Raw genomic sequence first — 9,747 nt, 5'->3', positions numbered from 1 at the left:
TAAGCTAGAGCTTTTTTTTTTTTTGAGAACTTCATGGGAAAATGATATTACATGGGATCAGAATAGTATATAAATAAAGACTGAGTCTGTGCAGCTTCTAAGTGGATTTGTGATGATGGGAAACAGGGCTATTTCACACACTGGAAGGACTAGAAAGTACAGTATTAAATTATTTAAGATAAAGAAAGCATTCAGAACGGTCTCCAGTATGTAGTAAATTATCACTAAATGGTTTTTTAGCATTATTTTAAAAGTATGTTTAAATTACTCCACATCTCTCTAATATCTCATACATTGGTACATTATGTATGTTATGTGTTAAATGGTAACAATTTGAGCTATGTCATGTTTTAGCTTCTTTTTGATATACCTATATGCAAACAGACATGATTTATTTCTCTTTAAGCACCTTTGTTCCTGAGTCAGAAGGAGAGCTTCAGTTCATTCTCACTCACATACTCACATGCTGTAGGAAATCCTTCAGCCAGTAGCCTTTAAGTTACCCACCCACTTGGGCGTGGCCTCCCATACTATAAAGTTAATCTCTCTCTCTCTCTCTCTCTCTCTCTCTCTCTCTCTCTCTCTTTCTGTCCTCCTCTCTTCTGGCTAATTAATTTGATAGACAAAACTCAATCCATGTCAAAGGGTACTGAGGAATTATCTGAAAGAATTCATACTGTTGAATTTGACAATCAAAGTCTGTTAAAAAGTTGTAATAGGTTTGCAGATGGAGTATCTCTCCAGGAATGCAATCTTCACACTATCCAAATAATGTCCAAGGATGAGATGTTATCTTTAAAGGAAAAACTTCAGACCTTGGAATCACATGTACAGAATGAGGATCAGAGGATAGGTGCCTCAGTGAAATCACTAGAAATATATACGGGCCAGGAGATTCAGGCTTTACAAAAGACAATAGTAACAAGATTTGAAATTACTGAGGAAATTATTGGAGCTTATGAACAGGAAAAGAAGGCACAAGGACAGGATTTAACATTGCCAGTACCTGTCAGAGATGACTTACCCAGGGTTTTAGCTTCCTACCCTATAATCAACACTGACAAAGCATTAAGTTCTAAAGGCCCCAAAGGATCCAAAGAAGGTAGATGGATACCTATAGGAATGAATGATCTAAAAGAAATTAAGCAAGAAGTAGTATTTTATGGCTTGCATTCAACATTTTATAGGGAGATGGTAAATACATGGGCTTCTAGCAATAAGGCAACCCCAAATGACTGGCTTCAATTAGCTTCAACAGTCTGGGATGATGGGTCACAATTACCATGGAATTGTTATTTTTTAGAAGAGGCAAAAATTTTGGAACAACAGTAAAAAGCACAAAAACTTGAGACTTGCCAAGATCAAATTCTTGGCGAGGGCACTTATTCTGACTTACAGGCTCAAGCTCTTTAAAATGAACAAATTGTCCCTATGCCACAAAGAAGCCTTAAATGCTTGGGACAGGATAAAAGAACAAGGAGAACAAATTGAATCATATGCCAGGGTTAATCAGGGCCAGAGAGAACCCCTTAGTGACATTTTACAAAGAATAACTAAGGTTGTACAAATAAGAGGAACAGACTCAGAAGCTAGACAAGACCTTATTGAATTTCTGGCTTTTGAAAATGCCAACGTAGAATGGGCCTTTAAAGGTTAGATCAGTATTAACTGATGAATGGATCCTGCATACAATGAACATTGAGACATTTGACTACAATACTGAATCTTGGGTAAGAGAAGAAGTTTCCAAAAGTATGAGGAGACATCCAAATGCCAAATGTTTTAATTGTGGTAGAATAGGAAGGACATCTGAGAAGGGATTGTAGACAAGAAATTCCTAGAAGTAATTTCTCCTCTGGGAATGCAAAAATAAAAGGTATAAACCTTCTGGGTTATGTAGGAGGTGTGGCAAAGACCGACATTGTACCAATAAATACAGATCAACAAAATATAGACAAGGCAACTCAATTCCTTTGGGAAACTATTTGCAGGGCCTCTTGCAGGCCCCCAAGTCAAATGTGGTCCAGTCATTCCCTGTCACTGTGAAGGACATGTCTCACCAGAAAAATGAAAAAACCTAGTGCCTGCTGTGAAAAAACATACTGTTATGGTGATGGAATAAACATAGAGAATGGATCAAAAATTTCAATAGGATATAGGATATGTATATTTTGGTAGACTTCTGTAAATGATAAAAGACCAAAGCAAAGAGTGTATATAAATGGCATTGTAATTGTGGGATTGGTCAACATGAGTGTGGATGTGAGTATGATTACTCCAGAATCTTGGCATCCAATTGAAGAGATGTTCAATTCCTAGGAATTGGAACCCTATCTCAAGGAAAACAAAGCACAAGATGGGTTGAATGCATATGGCTAGAAGGACCAAGACGAAGGTTGAGGCCATATGTGGCTAATATCACAGTGAATTTATAGGGTTGTGACCTGCTGCAGTAATAGAATACCCAGATTAACATTCCTACAGAAACTCATGTTTCTGAGAAGGATATTATAAGGAACTATACACAAAAGTCACCAGCCATTCAGGTTGTACAAGAACACAAAGCAACTAGGAAACCTTTAGAGATACCAACGGTCACCTACTTTTAAAATGGTTAAATGAGAAAGTAATATGTGTTAAACAATGATCTTTAACAGAAGACAAACTACAGGCTTTAGAACAGCTGGTATAGGAACAACTAGATGCTCACCTTATTGAAGAATCAACCAACTTTTGTTATTCTCCTGTATTTCTTGTTAAAAACAAATCTGGTAAATGGAGAATGATGACAGATCTAAGAGCTGTTAACAAGGTACTTAACCTATGGGCCCTCTACATTCTGGAATTCCTCTGCCTTCTATATTACTAAAAGGATAGTTTCTTATAGTTATTGATTTAAAAGATTGTTTCCTTGCTGTATCTTTAGAAGAAAAAGACAGAGAAAAAATTGCCTTCTGAGTGCCTACTTATAATAATTCTCAGCCTACTAGAAGATATTAGTGGACTATTCTCCCAAAGGGAATGCTCAAAAACCCCACCTGTACCTATACTCTGTAAGTCAGCCATTAGAAATAACACTTAACAAATTTCCTAAATCTATAATTTACCATTAAATGGATGACATTTTTTAACCTGACTCAAAAGTAATTACATTAGAAAGAATGTTTGAAGAAGTAAAGAAAGTTTTACCAAGAGGGGATTACAAATCACTCCTGAACAAACAGAGAGGAGATTCTGTCAATTGCCTAGTTTATAAATTAAGTTTACAGAAAATTAGAACACAAAAGGCCCAAATCAAGAGAGACTGATTGTGGCTCTTTTTTTTTTTAAATTTATTTATTTATTAAGGATTTCTGCCTTGTCCCCACAACCGCTTCCCATTTCCCTCCCCCTCCCCCGATCAAGTACCCCTCCCTCATCTGCTCAAAGAGCAATCAGGGTTCCCTGACCTGTGGGAAGCCCAAGAACTGCCCACCTCTATCCAGGTCTCGTAAGGTGAGCATTCAAACTGCCTATGCTCCCACAAAGCCAGTACGTGCAGTAGGATCAAAAACCCACTGCAATTGTTCTTGAATTCTCAGTATTCCTCATTGTCCGCTATGTTCAGCTAGTCCGGATTTATCCCATGCTTTTTCAGACCTAGGCCAGCTGGCCTTGGTGAGATCCCAATAGAACATCCCCATTGTCTTAGTGTGTGGGTGCACCCCTTGTGGTCCTGAGTTCCTTGCTCGTGCTCCGTCTCCTTCTGCTCCTGATTTGGACCTTGAGATTTCTGTCCGGTGCTCCCGTGTGGGTCTCTGTCTCTGTCTCCTTTCATCACCTGATGAAGGTTAATATTCCTGAGGATGCCTATGTGTTTGTCTTTGGATTCACCTTATTTAGCTTCTCTAGGAACATGAATTATAAGCTCAATGTCCTTTATTTATGGCTAGAAACCAAATATGAGTGAGTACATCCCATGTTCCTCTTTTTGGGTCTGGCTTACCTCACTCAGGATAGTGTTTTCTATTTCCATCCATTTGTATGCAAAATTCAAGAAGTCCTTAGCGTCATGCTCAACTTCCTTAGCGATCAGGGAAATGCAAATCAAGACAACTTTAAGATATCATCTTACACCTGTCAGAATGGCTAAAATAAAAAACACCAATGATAGCCTTTTTTGGAGAGGTTGTGGAGAAAGGGGTACACTCACCCATTGCTGGTGGGAATGCAAACTTGTGCAACCACTCTGGAAAGCAGTGTTTCGGTTTCTCAGGAAATTCGGGATCAACCTGATTGTGGCTCTTAATGACTTTCAAAGATTGTTCGGAGACATTTCCAGTCTAAGACCAGCTGTTGAGATAACACCTGATCTAATACTTCATTTAAACAACTTTTAGTGGTGACAAAGACTTAAATAGTCCCAGGAAATTAACATATGAAGTTGAAATAAAATTGATTATCATTGATAAAAAATTACATGAGGCACATGTGGATAGGGTGAATCTATATCTTAATTTCATTCTAGTTGTATTGCCTTCCAGAATTTACCCTACAGGAATTTTAATGTAAAGGGAAGATATTATCTTAGAATGGATCTTTTCACCACATAAACCAAGTTAAAAAATAATGACTTCATTGTGTAGAAAAGGCCTCTGAAATAATCATAAAAAGAAAGTTGAGATGTCATCAACTAGCAGTAATAGACCCAGCAGAGATTATAGTGCCTTTTACTACTGATGGAATTTAAAAAAATATGGTAAGACAATGAAACTTGAGAAAGAGCTTGTGCTATTTTTTTTTAGGTGAGATTAATAGCATTTATCTCAAAAGTGATAGAATTAACCTTATGAAGAGAACTCAGTGGATTCTACTCTACTACTCTACATTTTATGGGACATACCAATATCTAGAACCCATATATTTTATACTGTTGCAAATAAATCAGAAAAGGCAGGTTACAAATCAGAAGGCTAGAATGGAAATTGAAAGTTGCACAGAGAAGCCTTCCTTGAGATAAATGGCTCCTTGTTTTAAGGAACATCAGTTTTTTGAGGTAGATTGAAAGGAATAAGCTAGTGAAATAAATATTGTGGCGTCAATATTTTCCTTCCAGTTTGCCACAAATTGAACCCAACAGGAAGCCCATGGAAATGGGTACTTCTTCTATAAGTGCATGGAAATTAGCTGCTCAAGGTAGACATGGGTGATGTGGAAAGTCCTTCAGTGTAAGTATTTCTTTTATTGGTTAATGCATGAAGAAGATTCTTGGGCCTATGACAGGCCAGAATAGAGCTAGTCATGAAAACTAAACTGAATTCTGGGAGAAAGAAGGCAGAGTCAGGGAGATAAGGAGACAGATGCTTGAACATTTCTGGTAAACCATGATCCTCATTTTAAAATATAAAATAATAGAAATGGGTTCATGAAATATGTAAGACCTAGCTATAAATATGCTTAAACTAGTGTCAAACACTATTGCAGTTAATACAGTGTCTGTGTGATTATTTCAGTTCTGGACAGGTGAGAAATGAATGAGTGGCCTGCGCCAACACATGGGAAGGTGCAAAGCTCAGGAGGCATAAATGGAAGATTCAGCAATTTGTTTCAGTTAACTTAATGTCTGGGAAGTTTCAGGCAACTTCACATTTTTTTTCTACAGCTCTCAGCCTTGAGTATCCTTGAACATGAGAAGCCATTTGTCTTGCTGTGCTGTGCCTTGATATGACTATTGCTACTGCTGAGGTGGTCTGGAGAGTAGGGGATTTTGTCTCATGTTTCCTGATCTAGTCAGTAGAATAGCTTCTATAACATGGTGTGATAAAAACTGGTTGTATAAATGAAGCTAAAACATTGTTTCCCAGTGTCTGAGGTTACCCTTCACCCCATTTCATACCTACCATGGGTATTGTGTATCATCCTGTCTCCTTTGATCATCAAAGTTGGTTTTCTTCATGAGACTTTTCTGTTCGGTATGTGAAACTCTGTGCTTTGGTACTGTCCCAATACCCATCTGACTTTGCTGTTGCATATCTAGTTATAGTGCTCTTGAGGAAAAATGGCCCATTCAGGCTATGTGAGATGGTTTGTACCTTTAAAATTGACTCTAGAAAGGGAAAGTTCTGGAAAAGGTAGTGAGCCTACTGTCACTATAAGTATTTCCTTTGAAATTTCTGGAAGGAATGACTCTGGGACTTAGGTTTCAAGTGTGTAAGTAGAGGTATGGGACAATGGTCTTGTACCCTGTAAAAGTTTTTCAGTTGTACTGGTTTATTAAAATACTGATTGGCCAGAAGCCTGGCAGGAAGTACAGGCAGGACTATCAGAACAGGAGAATTCTGGGAAGAGGGAAGGCACAGCCTGAAGTTGTTACCCAGACACAGAGAAAGCAAGATGAGAATGCCTCATTGATAAAAGATACCAAGCTACATGGCTAACATAGACAAGAATTATGGGTTAATGTAAGTTATAAGAGTTAATAAGAAGCCTGAGCTAATAGGCCAGTCAGTTTATAATTAATGTAGACCTCTGTGTGATTCTTTGGGACTGAATGGCTGTGGGACTGGGCAGGACAGAAATCTCAGGCAACATAGAGGTGGTTGAAGAAGACACCTACTGTACTGAAAGTGAATGGAATTACTACAGAAGGTGCAGAGCTCACCATGGAAGATTAAACAGTTCACATGCCTCCTAGTAGTTGGCATTCAGTTCTCATAGGCAGCTATGGTGCCAAGTAGGCAGTTGGGTCTCACAGGTTTTCTATGATGCTGCCACATTCTTCCACATATGGGAAGGTCAGAGATTAATCACTTCATCATCCACCTTAATTTCCCAGGGGCTACATACTCTCAGGCTTGGGAGATAAGGGACTCTTCTCAGAACCTACTGCTTTCCAAACCCTTTTTATCTTTCCAATCATCATTCGTCTTTGCTTTCTTCTTCTTCTTCTTCTTCTTCTTCTTCTTCTTCTTCTTCTTCTTCTTCTTCTTCTTCTTCTTCTCTTCTTCTTCTTCTTCTTCTTCTTCTTCTTCTCCTTCTCCTTCTCCTTCTCCTCCTTCTCCTTCTCCTTCTTCTCCTTCTCCTTCTTCCTCCTCCTCCTCCTCTTCTTATTCTCAAAAATCTTCATACTCTCAAAATAAGCTCAGGACTTTTCCATTTCATTTCAGTTAATATGCTTGTATTTGTGCTGCCTACGAGTACTGCCTCAAACAGTGCCTCTGGACATAGTTTGGTTCTTATCTGTCCCGCAAAAGCCCATTTGGTAAAGGCTTCATTCCCAACTTGTTTCTATTGGGAATTTATGAAGTCTTTAAGAGGTGAAGTCAGTGCAAGGTCTTTAAAACATTTCTGTAAATCTTTGAGGCTAGCCATGTTTTAAAAATTTTTAAATGTTATCCATGGTTGAATTTCCTACTGTTTCTACTTGATTTCTTTCCTGACCAGTTTTGAATTCCAGTCTGTGGTGGTTTAAATGGCTCCTATGGACTCACAAGTTTGAACACTTGTTTTTGAGTTATTGGAACTGTTTGGGAAGGATTAGTGGAGATATATGGATGACTTGTGACACTAGGCATGGGCTTTAAGGCTTGAAAAGTCTCCTGTACCATTTGCAATGCACTCTCTGCCCTGTGGTTTTGTATCAAAACCTGTTTCTTCTTGTCCCCATCATCATGTACTCTAAGCCTCTGAAGCTATAAGCAAAATTCAATTCTTTCTTTTACAAGTTGCCATGGGCATGGTGTTTTATTCCAGTAATAAAAAAAAGCAATTAAGACACAGCCCTTATTTGATCCCAAATGATAATATGTGTTATGTAGAAAAGAATTAATTTCTTGGCAGTACTAAAATGGTACAAGAAGTGTAACCAATATTCCTGGAAGAACTTTTTAGCTGAGCATATAATGCTAAGTTTTGGGTAGATAAAAGAATCAAGTTAGCATTAAATGAAATGATATTTAAAATTAAAGAATGTTTTCTTTCCAAAAGAAGAAAGGTCAAGATGCATTTAATAAATATTTCATTAATAGAAAAGTAGTCTTGAGGAAAAATTCAGGATGGCTACTCAGAAGTTAACCCAATTAAGCCTCCACTGTTGCCTAGATATCATGTTCTGCACAGTGTCACCCTTGATTCATGATTATATGCTGCTTGGCATATAAAACAGACGCATAGATTGATAAGATGGAACTCATGTCCATTTTCTGAGTATATTTAAAGTCAGTAACTGTTGTAAAAAATATGACCAAAGTCCTTTTCCACAGGGGGAAAATGCATGTGTCTATATACATATAGAATTTGCATCCTGTGTTTGGGACATTAGTAACCTAAGGAGACAGTATTTAGAAGCTGGGTATTAACAATATCAAATCTTGGCTACTGGACCAGAGAGGAAATCTCTTTATAGAATATTCCTTCAGTTTTATATCTGTGCTTGTTTTCCTTCAGTAAATGTTCTCATATCTCTTATCTTCATGTTTACCTAGACAGCATCTCCCCTACGTATTATGTAGCAGAGATTTGGATTATATGAATTACATTTGGCATATAAAACAGACACATAGATTGATAAGCTGGAACTCATGTCCATTTTCTGAGTATATTTAAAGTGGTGTTTCTATGTCTAGCTCTGCAAAAGGGCATTAAGGAATTTCCTCATGAGACAGGCATTGAACAAATGACATAATGAATCTGGTCCATGGCTACATTTTTTTTGTAGTTCTAAAAACCTCAAATCCTTGTAAATTTGTAAGATTCTATGTCTTCAAGTATAGACACACACATCACTACTACCACTGTGCCTCAAGATGCAGCTATTTGAATAGAAATATTGTGAATTTATTTATTCTGTCTCATACACTCCACTAAAGTAGATAAGATTGTAATTATATTCAGGTCATAACTTAGGAAACTAAAGTATTGATTATAGAGTGAATTTCCCAAAAAGACATAGAATGTCTGAGATGGTTAAAATTAAGACTCTGTTTTCTAAATTATCACAGTTTGTTTTTTTTTTTTTTTTTGGTTTTTCGAGACAGGGTTTCTCTGTAGCTTTGGTGCCTGTCCCGGAACTAGCTCTTGTAGACCAGGCTGGCCTCGAACTCCCAGAGATCTGCCTGTCTCCTCCTCCCGAGTGCTGGGATTAAAGGTGTGCGCCACCACTGCCCGGCTTAATTATCATAGTTTTCTTCTAATGTTTTCTCTTTGACAACTTTTGCAGTTATTCTGCTTCACACACACTTGGTGAATGTCTGTGTGTTGCATGCATTTATAATTTTGTAAGCTCTCTTATGTAACTGTGCTACAGAGACACTAGTTGCAGTCATAGATGACACGATATTATTAACTGAGCACTGATAGCTCTTTTCACATAGCAGTATAGTTGAGGAGTTTTTGACGGAGTGTCAATCTTGAAAGCAATGGTAATGATCCTAGGTTTCTCTATCATCAAATGCAGTGGCTGCTAAGTCACTTATGGGTTTCTTTCCTCAGGACAGCTTGGAAGTGAAAAAGAGATTGGTGGACTTTTAAGTACTGTAAATATTTACTGTAACCACCTCTTTGCCTCAGAATTAAAGCAGAAAGGCTCATAAAGAATTTCTTCTTTACCAGTAATTTTTCATTCACTATAGATACTGGACTTCATATCCACCTAATACTGTTGCTTTTGAAGTAAAAGGCTTTTTAAGAAAATATCCAGTAGCTGAACAAACTTCCATTCATGACTAATGTTTATACAATGTAGTCATCAAAAGTTGTTTTGCATTTTCT

Source organism: Microtus oregoni, unplaced genomic scaffold, assembly GCF_018167655.1.
Source record: "Microtus oregoni isolate MIOR12 unplaced genomic scaffold, Mior012 000017F_ref0000208, whole genome shotgun sequence".
NCBI classification, from domain to species: domain Eukaryota; kingdom Metazoa; phylum Chordata; class Mammalia; order Rodentia; family Cricetidae; genus Microtus; species Microtus oregoni.
The sequence above is the reverse complement of the archived record's forward strand: the minus strand, read 5'-3'. Positions refer to the sequence as shown.